At 37.0% G+C, this 21,536-nt stretch overlaps 1 protein-coding gene and 1 non-coding gene across 3 annotated transcripts in view; both read left to right on the forward strand.

Moving 5' to 3' along the window:
* DPYD (dihydropyrimidine dehydrogenase) overlaps nucleotides 1-21,536 on the forward strand; it is an 880,709-nt gene that overhangs the window by 544,649 nt on the left and 314,524 nt on the right. The window lies entirely within an intron of this gene.
* On the forward strand, nucleotides 15,123-15,194 carry TRNAW-CCA. Its single transcript has one exon. It is a non-coding gene; the product is annotated as a tRNA-Trp (tRNA).

A 21,536-nucleotide genomic window follows, 5' to 3' on the forward strand; every position in this document is an offset into this window, starting at 1 on the left:
TGTGACCTCAGCCTATTCACTTACTGCCATTTGCCCTCTGAAGCTCTATCTTCTCATTTTCATGGTACATTGATAAGGACTAAACAACTTGTGATAGTCTTCTTTAATTGTAAAACCCTCCCTAATGAATGTATTATTTTTTAAAAGATGTGCATTTTCTAAACTGTAAACAATTCTTTATCCAAACAGTGGTATTTTTCTTAATATTGTTAATATTATAATTTGAAACTCAGATTTGGGGTTTTTTTTTTTTAGTTTTTTCAGAATACCACTTAGACTTACTGGTGAGGATAATTCTTCTATATATCTGCCTTTTCACAAAGATAAAACAAGGAGTAGGAATGAATCAGGATTCAGGAACATTTAACTCAGTAGCAGCTCTCAGTGTGAATAGAGAACTTCAATCGCTATTGTTCCTATGTTATGTATTCCTTGCCTCTGTCCTCAGAGGCAAGTACATTACCTTTCAGAACCTCTTCTTTTACAGAACTTCTTCCTGCTTCTGCTCTTGGAAGCACTCATCCTATTGGTTCTGCTATCAGGTCTTCAAAGCTAAGGAGGACTTCCCACCAGAGGTAACAGTTTTTAAGACCCTACATTGTTGCCATGCTTTTTGAATAGTGTTTCCACCCTCCTGAGGAGTTGCAGTAATTTCCCAGTCACTCAGACAAAGGGCATGAATGTCACTTTATGTGATACGCAATTTGTGTCCCAATTAAAGCATATACATTCTTCCACCAAATATTATTATCCCCTGTTATATGCTAGACAGACATGTATGCTATGGATTACACAATGAGCAGTAACTGACCAAAACAGTCTACCCTAATATTTCTCCAGGTACCCAGGGATTTAGGCAGCCACCTGTTTCTTTTGTCTGTCCATAACTTGATGCCTTCAGGAGTTTTAATGTCAGGCCCCAAACCTTTTCACATTACTCCAGGGAAATCTAGTGGTTTTTCATGTAAATAGCACTCTAAAACTCTTGGAAATGGAATCCTTGGTCGTTTGATATGATACATAAACTCCGGAGCAAGCAAGATTGTGTGTGTGCTAAGTCACTTCAGTCGTGTCCAACTCTATGGACTGTAGCCCACCAGGCTCCTCTGTCCATGGGTTTTTCCAGCCAAAAATATTGGAGGAGTTGCTGTTTCCTCCTCCAGGGAGGGAGGAGGGATTCCATTCCTGGGAATTGAATCTTATGTCTTATGTATCTTGTCATACTGTCTCTTATGTCTCCTGCATTGGCAGGTGGGTTCTTTACCCCTAGTGCCACCTGGTAAGTCCATAGACAAGATTAATGACCAACAATTTATTGAGTGCTTCTATACCAGATATAGTGGTAAAGGTTTGGCACAGTTAGAACTCTTAACTCTCACAAGAATGGTAAGAGCAAGGCACTATATTACACCCATTTTGCAGCTAAGGAACTTGGAGAAAAGAAGGAACTTTAGCATGTGCACACAGCAAATTAGCGAAGGCTTCAGGATTCATGCTCATGAGACATCAGAATCTCTGCTGCATACCAAAGAGGGAGATGAGTAAAGTGAGCAAGCAAGAAGCCCTTCTCTCAAGTTGTTCACAGCATAAAGGGGAAGATAAACAAGTAAACAGGTTCAGAAAGCTATGAGCAGAAATGTACAGTGTCACAAAGAGGTTGAGAGTACTGAGTGTCTATCTTTGCCAAAAGAGAGTTGGTTGGGATAAGCCTTCCAGGGGCAGAGCCTCTGGAGTGGCATCTTGAAAAATGAATAGGAGTTGGCCATCTGTGCAAAGGAGAAACTGGTTTTGCTGACCAAATAATGCAGTCACATACAAGTGTGAGAAAATGGTTCACAACTGAGAGCTGCAAATGGCTCAACCCTGCTTGAGTGTGTATATGCTCAGTCGCTCAGTTGTGTTCAGTGTTTTGCAACCCCATGGACTGTAGCCTGCCAGTTTCCTCTCCCCATGGGATTTCTCAGGCAAGAATAATGGAGTGGGTTGCCATTTCCTACTCCAAGGGATTTTCCTGACCCAGGGATCAAACCCACATCTCTTGCAAAAACTGCATTGGCAGGCAGATTCTTTACCACTGTGCCACCTGGCAAGCCCATTTACTGCTTGAGAACTGAGTACAAATGGGTGTTTTTTGGCGGCAGGCATAATGGCTAGAGAGGTGGCTCCAGACCACAGGGGTCCAGTTATGAAGGCCATTTATTCTTGCCTAGGAATTGCAACTTTATCCAGGAAAATGAGAACTACTGAGAGATTTTATGCAGAGAAGTTGCACAACCCCACTTGCATTTTGGAACGATCCCTAAGTAGCTCTGCAGAAACTTAATGGAAAAAGAGCAAGAGCAGAGACACCAAAACCAGTTAGCAAAGGAGTATTTAGTAGTTCAGAATGCAACATGGCAGAACCGAAATACTCTGATGCCTCAGCATTGTGCACAAACTCCTTTTAATTTTCAGCTCTGGGAAATGACAAGATATGGTCGACATCTTCAGTGTGCTGCTCAGACCTGCTCTCCCCCTTCACACAGTACCTATATTTGGAAGGCTGACCTGTGTCAGTGGGCCCCTTGTCCTCTGGCCTCCAGCTGGGCTCAGTCAGTGGGACCAGAGAGATTGTGGAAAGGTTGGGGAGATCCTTCCCGACAGGGTCACTGTGAATGCCACTAAATCTCAGCTCCTCTGATGGCCCTCTTCACCAGCTTTCAGGTCTTGGCATGCCAATGGCTCCCTACTCCTCTAGTATCCTCCGCGGTCCCCTGTGGTTTTTCTACACCTGTGTATACCTTTGTCAACAGCCCTTTTATGAATCTTTACTCAAATTACCCAAATTGAGTATACCATCTGTTTCTTCCAGGACTCTGATTAATATAACATTATAGGAAAATGGACATTTTCATACACTGATAGTGTATGAATAGCATATGTATTTTTTATACACTATTTCTACAGAGCAGTTTGACCCTAGCTGTAAATTTTGAATGCATGTGCCCTTTGACCCAGAAATCTCTTCATTAAGGTTTTACTCAATGAATATAGTCTCCAACATATGTGTACAAAATATTTTTGTGGTATTATTTAATGTTTTTGTAAAAAACTAAGAAAAAATATATAGACAGGCTGATTTAATAAATATCAAAGATAAATTTTGGGATTGAAGTTCAAGTTGCAGAACCATCTTCATGATGTGATCTCTTTGATGTAACAATATATGTTTTTAATACTAATAGTATTCATATTTGTGGGAGAAGGTTCTAGAGGCAGAGAATAGAGTTAGAGGTAAGTTTTTATTCTTCATATTGCATTTTCCTAAACTTTTAATTATCTAAACCTTAATACACATGGATTTTAATTTAACAAAAAAACCTTTAAAATGGGGATATTTGTACCTATGTCATAACACTGTTGTGAGATTAACGCCATAGTATATCTTAAGTAGCTGTTAGGCACCAGATTTATAGAAGGACCTCATGTAGGTAATAAATGGGAATACCGGACAACAGTAATGGACATAGAAGAGGTGATACGTTTTAGAAAGTGTAAGAATTAGAATTGCTAGAGATAGTGACTATTCAAGTACTACTAACTAGTGTAGTTTATTGCATAAAGGAAATACAGTATAATAGAATGATTCTTAGTTCTCTTAACTCTATTTGACGGTTCTATTCACTGAAGATAGAATATAATAATATGAGATACAGATTTGGGGAGAGAGATGGCGAGTTTGGCTTTGGGTACAGTGTTTCTGGTGCCTGTAGGATATGTAGTTGGGTTACCTACAAAGGCATTTGAACAAGAGCAGGTGAAATGATAGCATGGCAAGTTGACCCTCTCTTCATCCTGGTATATCATCATCTGGGGTGGTGACAGTGGGAGTGAGGGTTCAAAACCAATTGGAAATTTCAAGAAACTTTTCTAGAATCCCTACTTCCACCTTGAACTTTTTTACCCCTTAAAGTGTGTGCTCTTCTTTTTGCAGTCCTTAGGCATTGATAACATCATTACTTGTAGGTTTCAGCCAAAACCTGTCTGTGTCTGTTAATGCAATTTAACCTGCATCAGCATTCTAAGATACGAAAACATCTTCATAAATTTACAGTACAACTGCACTGATTTCTTGCTTTCTACTTCTTCTGGCAATGTATTTTTACACCAAGAAGATTTTCAGTCTTTTCTAGTACTGTATATTTGATTGATATATTTATGCTTATGATTTTTACTTTTCTTGTCATATATTCTCATGGAAAAATGTATGACACATTATTTCATCTTATATTCCTCTGAATTAGAACTAGAGGCAATTTTAAGGCAAAATAACAAAGGTAAACTGTATTTTGCAGAAAGTTTGCTAAAGCAAATAGCTGAATCAATAACCCTACATCTGCTTTTTACATCTCTTATGTAATTGTAGTACTTCAATCATCTAAAGCTTCAGAAACATATTTTACATACAGATTATGCTAAAGGAAACAAAGGAAGGAGGAGAAAATTTGGTAAATTATTTACTAACCCTTCCAAGAAATATTTTTTCAAATAAAAGGATTATAGATCAGTAATGTCAAGATATTCTGCATAGCTTGTCTTTATCAAAATAAGGAATCTTTTTATTAAGGCATCCCAGAAAGAGTAGAATTATGGATTGAAGGGAGTATGTTTAATATGTCCGTATCCATCTAGATTGACAGTTCTCACAGACATGAATTTCCCCAGAGAGGCAGTGTTACTGGTGTCAGTGGATGGCGTCATTTATTTCAATGTTCTATTATTAAATTGATAACAAGATAATTCCTTTGCTTCTCAGAGACATGACAGGGTTTACAATGGTTAACACTCTTATTGCATGGGATTTGATATTCTAGGTAGTTTTTAATAAGAAGCATATTTGTATTTCAATATTGAAAAAATTGAAGTCAAAACAACACAGTAAAATAAAATAAAAATCAAATATATCAGGCAATAGAATATGTCTGTTTAAAGAATATTCTTCTTACTATATATAGCTTTGTTTGAAAGAAATTCAATTTTTATATTGCTATCAATCATTCTGCTAATGCCATTCTTCTGCTTAAAGGCATGTGTTATAATGGGTTATTTGTTGACATTGAAATTTACATATTTGATTTAATATTTATATATAAGAAATATATGCTAATTTTACATAATTACAGAGGCAAAAGAGCTAGCTAATACTTTTGGGGTGTTTTATGTTTATCATTTAGAAATACAAGTATAGAAGCAGAAATGGTGATAGGATTAGAGATAACAAGTGGATATAGAAATAACCAAATAAATATAAATGCTTTTTAAAAAACAACTCAAGAATTCACCAAGGCAGTTATTATTAATCCCATGTTACAGATAAGGAAACTGAGGCTCACAAAGATTCGTATCCAAGGAACTATGAAATTTACCTAAACACAACTAATAAAGGTGGAAGCCCAAGCTCTTTTCACTCATGTGACCTCCTTTGTTGACTTTAGGGAAGTATGTTTCTTGGCAGTGTTCAAACAGCAAGCAAGGGAGCCAGTAGTCAAAGAGCTCTCACACCTTAGGAAATACTAAATTAATTAACCTTTTGTGACAATAGTAGAGGGTAAATGTTGAGAACGAATAGTAGGAAGATATGAGTCAATAAGAAATCCTTTGAGATGGAGATGAAACCAGGACCTAATTAAAAGGGAATTCGGGGAGCACCTCTCAGTTGAAGATATCCCAGAGGGTTTGGATTAATTCTGTCATCCCAGTGATGAATGGAGCAGCACTTTCACATTTGTTCACATTTGTTTAAAATTGTGTTGAGTTTGCAAAGTTTTATAGGGCATGGACCTCTAATGATTTCCAGATAGAGCGTTTTTCTATCTCGCCAAGAATAATGCTATATTTTGGCAACTGCTAATTACCACAAAAAGTACTGTGAGAGAAATGTTATGCCAGTTGCTTCAAAGTATTCTAGAATCCATTTCTTATGGGAAAAAAATGTGGCTATATACCTAAAATCTAAAACAAAATAGCATCTTCAAAGTTAAAAATGAAGTAGGTCCCAATTTGGATGCTTATGGATAAGGCAAATCAGAGAGTAAAGCGTTTACTCAATGATTCTGGAAGAACCTAGCACCATACACAGTGACTGGATGCATTTCCTTCGCCTGTTCCAAACTATAGCTCTACATGAGCCACTGACAAGACAATCAGTTCCTGCACCACATTGCATGAGAGGCTAATTCATGTGAATTTAGTCCTTGCAGGTGGGTGGGATGACACACTATGAAATCTTTCCAAAACTATAAGAAATTTGATTGTCCCCTTCTAGTTTTAAATACAAAATACGTGTCATATACTTTTACATCTATAATGTGGTTTAAGTGCAAATAAGGCGCTTTCTTTAGTCCTTCCAAAAAGGGCATTTTTAATATTTTTGACACAAATGAAATTTCATCCTGCCAACAATTCTAATTACAGTGTATGTATATCTAAACCTGGAGAGTAGCAATAAAGAAGCCTATATCCTGCCATGGTTTTCAAGTTCTCAACAAGTAATTTAATAGCAAATTCTGACAAAGTGAGAACTGAAAACATTAACAGTCCTTAACTGGATTTCTCTTGCTATACTAATCATTTCCTTCATCTTTTTGTAGTAAGCCAGGTGACATTGAATAGTTTTTATATCTACTAATCAGGGGAATAGTTTATATAAGACACTATACATGGGAAAATACATATATAAGAATCCCTGCCATCAAAAAGGTATATACTTGGGAAGACAGGTCAAACACATCCAAAATAATTTATTTTAAAGAGACTATTTTGTAAAATTCATATCTTTACAAGCTATAAGCACTACAAGAGTACACACACACACACACACACACACACACACACACATATGCTGCTAGTGTAACTCTATCACAGAAAAGGGTTGATGCCATAGGGGTGTCAGGAAAAACTTTATCAGTAATAAGGCATGGAAGATGCCATATTGCTGATTAGTATCTCATTGAAATATGGACAACTCAGGAAGCATAATGGTTTTTATTATTGTAGATGAAGTTTTGTTTCATCAAAGATGGAGATTATGGAAAAAATTATTTGATTAGTTTATTAGGATTGATGACTGCTATAACAGTAGCTTAAAAAGGAAGTCCTTGAAAAATATGTAGATTGATAGTAATTTCCCCATATTTTCATTCTAAAAGTCTCCTAGAGTTTTTTATTTTCTTTTCCTTAAATGTTTTTCTTTCTTCTTCCTCATAGCTTCAGGGAGGGTAGCTTCATATGAAGTAAAAACAGCCATGCTACTGGCAATGAAGTTTTAGTCTGATAAAAGAAAATTGAATGAAAAGTAAGGAATGTTGATGAGTTTATTTAACAAGAATGACATACCTAAGTTAATAAAGATTCTTTAGAGTGGCCTAAAAAAGTTTCATCAACAAAGTTATTTAAGATAAAATGAACAGAGGAAGAAGCTGACACTTTAAACCAGACCAGAGGCCAAGTCAGGCAAGAGAAATGCTTCAATATAGCTTGCTGTTAGCATACACAAAGAGATATAGGTTGTGAACTAAAATACTTTGCACCTACAGAGACTTGACTCTTTGCAATTTTATAGCTACAGCATATTCAATGGAGAGTGATAGCTCTACTGCAAATAAATAAGAAGGCAGTAAGAAATGGAGTGGAGCAGAGTAATTCTACATGAGAAGAAAACCACCATTAAGGCATATGTATTTTGAGAAGATGAGCATCTTGCTGTGACAGTTAAAAAGCCCAAGTTAATTTTCCACTTTGGGTCCCTTCTGATGCACATTGAAAAATGACACCAGGAAACTGACACCAGAGCAAAACTACACATGTCCTTTAATACATGAAATGTAGCCACTAATTTGCTTTGAGTGAATTTATTCTGGCAGTTCTAAGACCATGTGTGTAAGATAGAGATGATACCCCATATAATGAGCCTCACAGCACCTAGCTCATTGGTTATGGTATTTTGATACAATGAGTCCTTTACCAGAAATTGCTTGTGCATTCAACCAAGAGTGGTAACCTTAAATTGATAAAAAGATGACTTATAATAAATTACAATTCAAAAAGAAGGACTTTGCCTAGATAGGACAAAATCTTAAGGTTAAATTTGTATACAAGGATTTTTCCTTTTAATTCTGAGAATGGTGTGTGTGTGCGTGTGTATGTTTGAGTAATAAAGGCTCATAAGTGGCTGATTCACTGTAGTGGTAATTGGGGTAGTTGACTGAGGGAAAGTATATGTCTATATGTATGCATATAATCTCTATATGATTTCTGTACATCATGTGTGTGCGCTAAGTTTTGTGTCCAACTCTACACAACCCCATGGACCATAGCCTGCCAGGCTCCTCTGTCCATGGGATTCTCCAGGCATAAATACTGGAGTGAGTTGCCATGCCCTCCTCCAGGGGATCTTCCCGACCTAGGGATTGAACCCCAGTCTCTTACGTCTCCTACATTGGCAGGTGAGTTCTTTGCCTCTAGCACCACCTGGGAAGCCCTCTATGCATCACAATATGTATTACTTACATAAATAATTCAGGGGACTATATTTTAAATTTAGCCAATGCAGTAAATATCTCTAGCTTGGCTGACTAATATCTACTGAGAAATAATATGCCAAGTCATTAAAATATATTAAAAGAGGAAAGGGATTGCTTAACCTGATTCAAGAGGTGGTGTACCCAAGAGTATCTTGAAAAGGGAAAGGAAAAAAAAAAAAAAAACAAACCCACAAACTCTTGACAGTAACTTCCTATTGTGATTTGTTCCTAAAGAAATAATGAAAATTCATGTTACTGAAAGTATGCTGAAGGAAGCAGTTAATACTATACTGTAGCAAATAGTTCTTTACTAAGGAGAAGATGGATTGGGTGACACACGAGAGGTCTACATTTATTTCTCCTTTCCTCCCTATCTGTCCCTCATTGAACACTTTTGTCTCAAGAAAAGAACAGCATGGTGCCCAAAGAGGCTTCTACTCAGTCTTTACAATTCTTCATTCCTTCCTTTATTTAGTAAAACTGTAAGAGGTTTTTGTTTTGCTTTTATGCTTTTTTGTTCCATATAGGAGTCCAGGAACCATTCACCTTTTGTTCTTGGTAGCTGAAAAATGGAGCATATGGTAAACCTTTTCACTGAATAGGTATTCATGATCATGCATGTGAAAAAGCATTAGAAGAATTTATGAGACATATGGGGACATGGGCTGCATCTGAGACTAAAATCCTGATCACAGGCTTTTCTGTTATCTACTATGATGACTTGTTCTATGGGGGAGGTAAGGACACCCCTCCATTCCTTCCTCAAAGGATAGAACAATTGGAGTTGTACATAATTTAAAAAACCTTTACAGAAATTTGCTTTTTAAATCAAATCATTCTAGAGGCTGTTCTTTGCCATATTCAAGTAATTAAAATAATCAGTGCTATAGTTTTATAATGTTTTTGAAATATAGTGGTAATTATCAAAACAGAAAATGCTCAATGACCAAAATTTTAGTCTTATGCCTTTTCCCAACTCTTAATTGTGTATACTTTTATACAATAATTCCCATGACATGTTATGCTTATAAATTCATTTTTAAAACTAACTTTCAAGTTGGCAAATCTTACATAGTAGGGAAGATGTATAATCTGCCCTTAATTTAGAGGACTGCAAACTCCAGCCTTACAATCAGTTTATTTTGAAAGGCTACTGTTCTCTTATTTGTTTGGAAAGTTTCAGAGATCACATAATTATATGTGGAATATAGGAGAGTAAAGATTATAAAACAAACACCTTGTTGTTACTTAAAAACAGCATTGTTATCACATCTGTGCAATCATGAGGAAGCTGGAAAGGGTGAACAATCAGGAAAAAGAATATTTGAAAGAAAATGTCCAATTTTTAAACTTTATTGTTAAAAACATCAAATTTTAAACTCTGAAAAGGTCCTTCAGATTTCGCTTTGCATTGGAAGTCCTAGTACACTGATTATTGACAAATGTGACTTTAGCTCAGCAGTTGAAATAGGTACTATTGCTATTAGAAATATCTTATGAAATGAGTAAAGCAAAGAAATTTGAGGATTTTCTAATTTGCTTAATGAGAGGTAAACCCATTTCATTCATTGTAACTATTAGTGCATATGTGTTTTCTTAGAAGTATGGCTTGAATACCATTTCATGATTCTAATTAGGCTACACTGCCTTTTGGTGTCTTCATTTAACAGGTAATGTGAATTTAACAGGGACTTTGCTGTGCTCTCTGTTGTATTTTTATAGTATGCAAATAAGTTCAAAATGCCAACACATTCATTATGCTGTATAAAGTTTATACCAGAAAGGTTCCAATCACTTTGAAAAAGATCCTGTCATTATTTCTGTTGTAAATCCCTATGCCAAGCTTCTGAGAAGGATCATTTCAAACTGAAATTTGGAATGTAGATGAAACCCTAAGATGTTTACAAAATGTGGAAATATCTTTGATTTGATTCCCAAGTATCAATAGCATATGAAGGCATGGGAATCATTTATTCAATGATACAATGAATGCTTATTAGTTGAATATCATTCATCATTGTCCTGAAAAGTGAAGCGCATTAGAGGGTTTGGTTCTACTGTTGTTAACCAAAGTGCCCATTGTTGGCAGATGCAGCAGCTCCAAGTGGAGGACGAGGAAGCGTAAGGGTCCAAACATGGGAAAAGCTTCTTGTAAAGAAAGGTCAGATGAGGTGAGGGAAAGTGTGGTGGAGTTGGGGTCTGATGAAGAGGAGGAAGGAAAGCAGAACGAAAGCAAAAATGGAATCATTTGTGTGAAAGGAGGGTGCACAGGCTCCGTTTATTCAGTCATGTGGTTTTCACCCAGCTCCTTTTCCGTGCCTGTTTCAAAGCAGGAGCTGAAGCAGGTGGTCTCATGGGGAGAAAGGTAATGAAGGAGTGCTTACAGAAGTGCATAGGGGAAAGACAGGAGCAATGGAGATGCATGTTTCTCCCGCAGAGCATGGGTGAGAAGAAATGCTTCCAGCTTTGTGGTCTAGAGTGCATGTTCCTTAGACCTCTCAGGGAAAGGGCATGGTTCCTAAGTCCTCTCCCACTCTCCAGACTTTCTTCAGCCAACATCACAACCCATTGCAGCATGCTACTCTATCTTTAACATGGAATTTGTTTACAATATTGGTCCTCTTTAGATATTCCAAGTAAGAAAACATACATGTCGGAGGCTCAAAGTCCTTAGAATTGTTTCTGAGTGAGTAGGAAAAAGATTGTAATCTCAATTCTGATAAAGCAATTTAAGCCAAAAAATATAAAATTTAATAAATGGTATCCTAGCTATTAGTCAATTTCCTAGTATTTTAGTGAAATCTAAACAATTTTTAAATATCTACAAGATGTGAATTGATCTATACAATTTGATTCTATGGATCTGCCTCCTTTTTTTAAACTACATTAATTTACAAATATGCCCACAATATGATACTACCGAAAGATCAGAGGAGCACATGAAGATGATGCTTTCTACCCTTTCCAATGGCATGTTTTTAAGTCTTATCTGTGGATGTTTAAAACCAAAGTGTAGTGCTATTTCAAAATGTCATTGTTTGCACTCTAAATTGTAGAAAATGGCAAATCTGAATATGATATTATTCTCTTAGTCATAAAAAATAATTGAATTTCATTGAAAAGTATTTCATGTCAAGTATATAACATTATGTTATTCTTGGAATAATCCCTATGAAATAAGTGTGGTAAATCAAATTATTCCCATTTTATAGATTGGGTAGCTGATGCAAAAACATATCTAAATGATATGTTAGTATTTGATTATTCCTTTAACAAGTAGGTAGAATCACCTCACTGTTCTGTATCCAAACTCTTCCTCCAGTGGAGAATACATTCCCACTGAGGTGAGAAAGACATTAACTATTTTAAATAAAATGACATAATAGTGCCATGGGAAAGAAAATAGAGCTGGGAGGGGATGGTTTGCAATCTTAAAGTGTCACTGAGGCAATGACATTTGAACAGAGACAGGAGGGAAGTATGGGAGAGTGCCTGTGGGTGTCTGGAGAAGAATATGGAAGGTTGAGGCAGAGTCAGAGTCCCCCAAGGGTGGGCAGCTTATCCCACAGTAAGTTGGATTTAAGCATTCCTATAGCTGAGCTCCGAAGAATTGATGCTTTTGAACTGTGGTGTTGAAGAAGACTCTTGAGAATCCCTTGGATAGCTAGGAGATCCAACCATCAATCCTAAAGGAAATCAGTCCTGAATATTCTTTGCAAGGACTGATGCTGACGCTGAAACTCCAATACTTTGGCCACCTGATGTGAAGAACTGACTCATTTGAAAAGACCCTGATGCTGGGAAAGATTGAGGGCAGTAAGAGAAGGGACAGAGAATGAGATGGTTGGGTGGCATCACCAACTCGATGGACATGAGTTTGAGTAAGCTCCGGGAGTTGGTGATGGACAGGGAAGCCTGTCGTACTGCAGTCCATGGGGTGGCAAAGAGTCAGACACGACTGAGCGACTGAACTGAACTGAACTGGTAGCATTTCTCTGAGGTAATAGCACATAGTTGGGAACGAGTAACTTGTGTGTTTTTAAAAGTCCCTGACTTCCTAAAAGCCTTCCTTTTAACGAACACTTACTGCATTTCAACTGTTTTATTTATTTCTGTATTCAACGAATACTTTGTGTTCCTAATATGTGTCAAGTACATTAGTAAACAGAACAAGCAGTCCCAGCCCACAAGGGACATATGCTGAGATGGAAGACACAGCCTACATCCTCCAGAAGCTTACCATCCAGTGCTTAAGACACAATACCACTATCGTACACAACAGGATTATCTAATTGAACATGCATTAAACATGCAGTCATAGTTAATGAGAGCAAAAGAGCTACATCTCATAAAACAATTACAATAATGTTTAGTATTTACATAAAATTTTCATTTCGGATTTAAAGTCTTTACAGAAAATAATCTTTGTAATACCCAAGTGCTACATGTTTGGTATTGGAAGAAGTGCCCAGACTATCTCATGTAGTTCACCATTCCACATAATTTTCTTGAGAGTTTCTTTATTATTATTTTATTTTTAACTTCTTTTTTCCTTCAAATTCCTATGTCACATTTTAACATGGTATTAGTTAACCTTATTAATTTATGAAGGTATTTAATTAAGTGAATATTTATGTCCTCTAAATAGAAAAAGTTTTAAACTGAAATATAGAAACTTTATATTTCAAATCAACTCCTTTATGTGCCTTTGAAAGGCTAAGTCCTTGAGTGAACTACATCAATACAGCAACATATCATGACCTTTTAAATAGAAGAAAAATCAAATCTCATACACAGGTTTTATGTAGGTAACATTTTTGTGTACGTGGAATTCAAATTTTATGACTTCAGTTGACTTACTGCAACCTCAATGAAGGGTCAACAGTGATCAGCCAGTTCAGTTCAGTTGCTCAGTCATGTCCAACTCTTTGCGACCCCATGAATCGCAGCACACCAGGCTTCCCTGTCCATCACCAACTCCCGGAGTTTACTCAAACTCATGTCCATCGAGTCGGTGATGCCATCCAGCCATCTCATCCTCTGTCATCCCCTTCTCCTGACCCCAATCCCTCCCAGCATCAGGGTCTTTCCCAATGAGTCAACTCTTGGCATGAGGTGGCCAAAGTATTGGAGTTTCAGCTTCAGCATCAGTCCTTCCAATGAACACCCAGGACTGATCTCCTTTAGGATGGACTGGTTGGATCTCCTTGCAGTCCAAGGGACTCTGAAAAGTCTTTTCCAACACCACAGTTCAAAAGCATCAATTTTTCGGCTCTCAGCTTTCTACAGTCCGACTCTCACATCCATACATGACCATCAGAAAAACCATAGCCTTGACTAGACGAACTTTTGTTGGCAAAGTAATGTCTCTGCTTTTTAATATGCTGTCTAGGTTGGTCATAACTTTCCTTTAACAACCTAAATCCAGTTAGACATCGTAGATTAAAGCCAGTGTCAAAATCATGCTATGAAGGCAGTAAATGGCTTATAGGTATAAAAATATATAATAGTCTTGGTAGTTTTATATATGCACTTTTTCTCCATTATTGCAGCAAGTACTATAATCTTTATAGAGATGAACTAGAATTTTTTTTTAACAAATAATAAGTAACAAGAGGACATCCTTCCTTCCATAGACATTTGTTAAATGCATTAGATGCTATGCAATGCTGAACCAAAAGATAAGAAAATAAAGGTGAATAAAAAGTAACATGTTTTTCCATTGAGTGGAGTAAGGGAAGACAGTGATATAAATAAGCACACATTTGTGATATAGTGTGACAGGAACTGGAGTAGAGAAGCAAATTCATCACCCTCAGATATCAGTAAAGACAGTAGTTCTGTCTTTGAGATCATTGAGTGCAGTAGAATAGAAGTTAGCTCTGTGTTAGAAACTTAAAGAGTGAATAGAAGATATACGGTCAGAGGAATGGAGAGGACTATAAAAAGAAGAATCTGCACACAGAAGAGAATGGAAACCTAAAAACAATCTGGTGGCCAGTAGATATAGGGAATTCAGTTTGGTGGGTCAAGATAAGGGACAGCAAGGTGATTTGGAGCCAGATTATAAGGGGCCAGTACTACCCTATTTTCATTCCTTAATGTTTTTAGGTGGTTAGGAAACAGCGGATCATCTCATTGGGTCTTTCTCACTTGATCTTCCTTTGACTTCATGATTTCCTAGGGAGTTCCACCTGCCTATCCTAGCTTAGATGGTATTTATAGAGTCACACTGAAATAATACATTGAGCAAGAACACAGCAATAATGTTAGTCTCTGAGAATAAAAGTAATAAAAATTGACACACATTGAATAAAATCTACTGAGTATAAAAATAAACCCACAAGGTTTTCTATAAATGTGTATTTAAGGAACGCAAAAAATGATTCAGAGGAAAAAATACTATAGGTAGAGAGTTCAAGATGTATAGTTACTCTTGTTAGCTATACAATCATGAGTATTACTTAACTTCTTTAAATACATTTTTTCTTTCATATATGCAAATCCAGACTGATAAGTTTCTCTTCATCATGATTAGAGGTAATGCATGTACTTGGGGCTTCCCTGGTGGCTCAGAGGTTAAAGCGTCTGCCTCCAATGCGGGAGATCCGGGTTCGATCCCCGGATGGGGAAGATCCCCTGGAGAAGGAAATGGTAACCCACTCCAGTATTCTTGCCTGGAGAATCCCGTGGACGGAGGAGCCTGGTAGGCTACAGTCCACGGGGTCGCAAAGAGTCGGACTCGACTGAGCGACTTCACTCACACTATGTGCTTGGCACGTGCAAGTACACAGCAAGTGCTATTTCTTACTGTTGTTATTGTTAAACTTAATAAAAGTGGTATCAGTTAACTTTGGCTATATAACAAAACACCCCAGACTTAGTTGCTTGAAACAACTCTTAATTTAATTCACAATTCTGCATGCATGTGAGTGATTTGGGTTGAGCTAAACCGTGGTTCTTCTGGTCTCAGCTTGTCTTGCTCCATCTATAGTCAGCTTCCGGGTGGGCGATGGGCTGACTGGTCCCAAGTAGCCTCAGCTGGCTGGCTCTTCCCTGTTCCGTGTGATCTCTGATCCTTCAGCAGGCCATGCTTACTTGATCACACGACTAGGCAGGATTTTAAGAGAGTAAACAGAAAAGGAGGACAGGCCTCTTTCAAGCTGTGGCTTGATACTGGCACAGCATCACTTCTGCCATATTCTGTTGGTTGAAACAAGTTACAAAGCCCAGATTCAAGAGGCAGGTAAGTAAATCCCCCACTTAAAGAGTCGCTGCACATTTACATTGCAGTGGCTTCCCTGGAGGCTCAGCTGGTAAAGAATCTGCCTGCAATGTGGGAGAACTGGGTTCCATCCCTGGGTTGGGAAGATCCCCTGGAGAAGGGAAAGGCAACCCACTCTAGTATGCTTGCCTGGAGAATTCCATGGATAGAGGAGCCTGGCTGGCTACAGTCCATGGGGTCCCAAAGAGTCAGACACGACTGAGCAACTAACACACTACATTGCAGAGGGGTATGAGTGCAGAGAAGGCACACCTTTGTTCAAATGATTTACCACAAGAGGACTGAGAACACAAAATCAACTAGAATCTCTAATGTAAATTGAAAGGATGGGAAATCAATATGGTATTGTCTTGATGTAGTCAAGAGTAACTTCGAGTCAAAAGACCAGAGCTTAATCCCTGCCTCTGCTATTGATTTATTTGCCCCTGGTAAAATAAATTATCTGTGCTCATTATTCTCAATATAAGGTTTTCTACATTCAAAATTATTATGCTAAATAAATTAAATAATAGATGTGAAAGTGTGTATTAAGTGTAAATATATAAATAAATGATTTTTATTCTTTGATATAAAGTACATTTTATTAAGTATGAGAGATTCTTGAATACTCTTACCTTGAACCATCTGTCTGTTCTTATTGTCTCTGTAGACTATAAAAATTTACTTACATTTAGATATTGTAAATGTAATGCAATGTATTATTTAACTACTTGGATTACTTGCAAAGTGTGTTACTTTCAATCTCTTATCTCAGTTACCTATTTCAGTATTCCTTTGAGGCAAATATTTTTTGAATCCTAATTAAATGTAAGGTAAAATACTAGATGCTAGTTTTTTCATTGGAAAAGACCCTGATGCTGGGAAAGGTTGAAGGCAAAAGGAGAAGGGGGTGGCAGAGGATGAGATTATTAGACAGCATCACCAACTCGATGGAGATAAGTTTGAGCAAGCTCTGGGAGATAGTGAAGGACAGAGGAATCTGGTGTACTGCAGTCCATGGGTTCGCAAAGAGTTGGACATCACTTAGTGACTGAAAAATAGCAACAGCTAGATGCTAGCAATACAGTGATGAAAAATATGGGCTCTAACCAACTAAACTTTGGTCATCTTTTGAAAAACGTAGAAACACCAATTTAATACAGTATAACAAATGTTATGATAAAGAAATGCAAAGGATGCTGTGGGATGTCAGAAGAGGGGTGCCTGACAAAGAGAGGGAAGGGTGAACAAGTAAGCCTTCCTAGGAGAGGTAATGTCCAAAAGAAGAGCAGGGATTTGCTAGGCCGAATAATCTAAAATTCAAAGCCAAATGATCACCTGATTAGAAACCATTGTTTTAGCCCCTTGCTTGAATAAACCTGGCTTCTACCTATGTTTGCAACTCCATTGCCCATGAAGTGAAGCCATTCATTTCCCCCAAAGCTAACTGAACTTCTTGAGAGTCCTTAAACAGAGCATATTCCTTAAAGGCAACACACCTTGCCTTTGTTTCTGCTGCTTAGTACAAGTGGAGTAGTCTTGGCTGTTTTATTCTAATCGGTTTCCAATAAATACTCATGTATGATTTCAGAATCAGTTAAGAGTTACTGTTCTATGAGACCTTCCCTGATTCACACAGGTACAAATAACCACTCTTTCCTTTCTGCTCTCACTGTATGCTGTTTCATACACTATAATTATTTTTGTATCAATTTACATATGTCTGCTTTATTATACCATATGCTCCTAGAGCACAGGGACCATTCCTTATTCATTCAAACAAAAAGAATAGACATATGGTCAAGAGAATACAGAATACATATTACGTTCAGGAAACAAAGTATTTAATTCTTTGTGGTTGAAACAAATGTTGCATTGTGGTCTTGTATAGCATATTAAAGAGTTGGATTTTTATCTTGAAGTCAGATTTGAAGCAGAAGTGTGATATGATCAGGTTTGTCTCTTTAGATAGATCTGGCAGATGGCTTAGGCTGATATCAGAGATGGGAAACTAATAGGAATCTATTTCAGTAATCCAGGGGAGCAAGCGTGAACATCTTAACTAAAGCAGTTATGATGAAAGAGTCAGAGACACCTAGAAGAGATATTTGAGGAGTAAATTAGAGCAATACTTCTCAAGCTTTCCTGCAGGTTAGAATTACCTGGAGGTCCTTGAGAAAACTCTGATGTCTGGGCCTAAATACATACAAATGTAGGAGTTATGTTTTTAACTCTCCAGATGATTTCAGTGCTCAGGCAACTTTGAAAACCTGTGGACTAGAGAGTATTTGGAAATAGTTGGATGTAGGCACTGAGAGAAATGTAGAAAGAAAATCTAATTTTCTAACTTGGAACAAAAGCATAGAGTATAAGCATATTTAATGGAGAGAGAATGCAAATTCTGGGTGGAGAAGTTTAAGTTTGATTTTGGGCAAGTTGAATGTAGGTTCTTTAAGGTAGTTGAATATGCTGTTCTTATACTCAGGAGAAAGACATAGGTTGGAGGCATTTCTGAAGTTTCTACATATAGGTATTACCTGAAATCATTATGAATATGATGTCTAAGGGATGTGCATGAAACAATGCTAAAAGAGGACCATGAGTACAACCTGGGGACGTTAACATGTAAAAGACGGTCAGGGGCAGACGAGGCTGAGAAGGAATAGCAAAAATAGGAACAATAAGGATGAAAGGATGTATCTCAAGAGCCCACATGAGGAGGGTTTCAATCAGGAAGCTGGAGGTGGTTAACCACCTCAGTGCTGGAAAGAGTTCTGGTAAAGGTTTGGGCTGAAAAGTATCTAATTTTTGTAACTGGTGACCAATGGTAGATCAGTTTCTAGATACAAAGGGGATGAAAATTAGATAAAAAACTAGTAAAGTAAAAGTGAAAGGCAGTCAAACGTGTCCGACTATTTGCAACCCCTTGTACTGTACAGTCCATGGAATTCTCCAGGCCAGAATACTGGAGTGGGTAGCCTTTCCCTTCTCCAGGGGATTTTCCCAACCCAGGGATCAAACCCAGGTCTCCTGCATTGCAGGTGGATACTTTACCAGTTGAGCTGCAAGGGAAGCCCAAAAACTAGTAAGAAGTGATCAAAAGAAGAGGAAAAAACAGCAGTTACTGTAGTTTCTGAGTAGTCTCCAGTTGTTCATTTCTTGTTCCAGTGGAAAACATCTCTGATTTTCTTTTTTCTTTTTTAATTTTTTGCTCATATTGCTTTATTTTATTTTAATTGGAGGCTAATTACTTTACAATATTGTAGTGGTCTTTGCCATACATTGACATGAATCAGCCATGGATTTACATGTGTTCCCATCCTGAACACCCCTCCCGCTTCCCTCTCCATCCCGTCCCTCTGGGTCATCCTAGTGCACCAGCCCTGAGCAGCCTGTCTCATGCATCGAACCTGGACTGGCTATCTGTTTCACATATGATAATACACATGTTTCCATGCTATTCTCTGATCATCCCACCCTCACCTTCTCCCACAGAGTCCAAAAGACTGTTCTATACATCTGTGTCTCTTTTGCTGTCTCGCATATAGGGTTACCGTTACCATCTTTCTAAATTCCATATATATGCGTTAGTATACTGTATTGGTGTTTTTCTTTCTGGCTTACTTCACTCTGTATAATAGGCTCCAGTTTCATCCACCTCATTAGAATTGATTCAAATGTATTCTTTTTAATGCCTGAATAATATTCCATTGTGTACATGTACCACAGCTTCCTTATCCATTCGTCTGCTGATGGACATCTAGGTTGCTTCCATGTCCTGGCTATTATAAACAGTGCTGCGATGAACATTGGGGTACACGTTTCTCTATGAAAACTTTGTGCACATTCTGTAACTTTGAACATGACTTTTACATATTAGAAATAGTTGTATAAGCAAGATATGTGTATGTCCCAAAATAAGCAAAGAAAGAAAACACTAAATTTTAAAATAATATAAAGAAGAACTCCAAGAGTACTATTCTCATTTGCAACCATTAAGTTAGCAATAACCATATAAAATTTGAAGAGCTTGTGAGTTTTACTCTTAATGTTCTTCTCTCAATGTGTACATTTCAGGAAAATTGTACCAATCTCATTTTCACTATATTCATATAATGGCATAAAGAACATTTACAATTTGAATGTTTTACAGTTAATTAATATTTAATGAACTTTTTTTTTTGTTTAAATGTCTTTGAAAATCACATGTCCCATGTTATTTTTCCTCCTCAATGTAGTATAATCCCTGTAGTGTTAGGAAAGATTTTGTTAAATTGTTTGAGAAAACCTAACTTGACTACTTGTTACACTGTTCCCCTTTGTCACTTTGCACTTTGCCAGTTTTTCCCTACTAAAAACTTTAGGTTGTCTTGAAGCTGAACTGTTGACTAAATTTCCATTGTACATCACAGAATGATTACAGAATACCAAAATAGTATTTCCGAACCTGTGTTGTAATCATAGACTGCACATGCTTAGAAATTTGACGAGACGGCCAAAGATAAAACTTGGAAGTTTTATATTGTTCTTCACCTTAATTTTTGACATGCAGACTTCATTGTCATTCAGCTTGAAAAAAATGCTTAATAAAATCATTTTACTTATTCCATAAGGAAATGAATTATATAAAAAATAATTTGACCAGGAAATGTGATTCTTTAATTTAAAGCTTTGAAGGATGACAGTTGAAGCCATTTAGCACTATTTTTTCTTGCTGTGGAGTAAGTGTCCTGTTTTTTTTTAACCTATGAAGTCTTTTTCAGGGAGAAACAACACAAAATCTGATTCATAAACTATTATAGTTGGCATTTTATATGCTTTAGAACATTAATGTTTAATAGAAATTGAATGTTTACACATTGTAATTTTAGGCTATATGCATTAGTCAAAGTGAATGTCAAAACTATGTAAAACTGCAATTTAAAAGTATTCTCTCAACAACAGAATTAGATATAAGAATGCCCTCTTATGGAATGAATCAAATTTTAGTGACTGAAGCAACAAAAAACATCTTGATAAGATGAGTTTCAACTTTAAAGTAATTTATAAAACCTGTTTTATGGTCAGCCGTGTAAAGAGAGCTCTCTTCTTTGTTCTAATTTTCTAAACTATACTGTCCTTTTACTAATTTCATTTTACAAAAACATATACTGATTAAATATTTTTGCCTTTCTAGCCTAGTAATCTTACCATAACCCCTTGGTAAATTTTTGTTCCCATTTTCTTAGATGTCTAGGTGAATACTTTCATCTCCCTCTCATCCTTCTAAACCTCTGTCTCTACTTCTCTTAACTATCAGTAGGAGACCTCATCTGTTACACGGTAAAGAAAATCTAAACATCATGGAAGATAATTTCATCTTTTCCACACCAAATCTGTAAACTCAACTACATCCATTCCTGTTTTCTGTCTATTCTGACTTTTAACATTGTTAGGCTGGAAACAATGCCTCTGCTCCTTGCACAGTTTACATTCTCTACTTATGTGGTAGATTCATCATCACCTCTTGGCTTTTCAACAGTTGCCTCCTCTTTTCCATGTCACTTCCACCGGTATAAAAACATATGTAATATATAGCCCATTAAAAAAAAGAACAAACTCTCACTTTCCCTCCCACAGCCCTTCATTTACTGTCTCATTTCTCTTTCAGCAAGCCCACCAAAACTATTAGAAGGCTTTGTGTATCGCTTCCCTAATTCCTTCATGTTCTC

This window comes from Cervus elaphus, chromosome 20, assembly GCF_910594005.1.
Source record: "Cervus elaphus chromosome 20, mCerEla1.1, whole genome shotgun sequence".
NCBI lineage: Eukaryota > Metazoa > Chordata > Mammalia > Artiodactyla > Cervidae > Cervus > Cervus elaphus.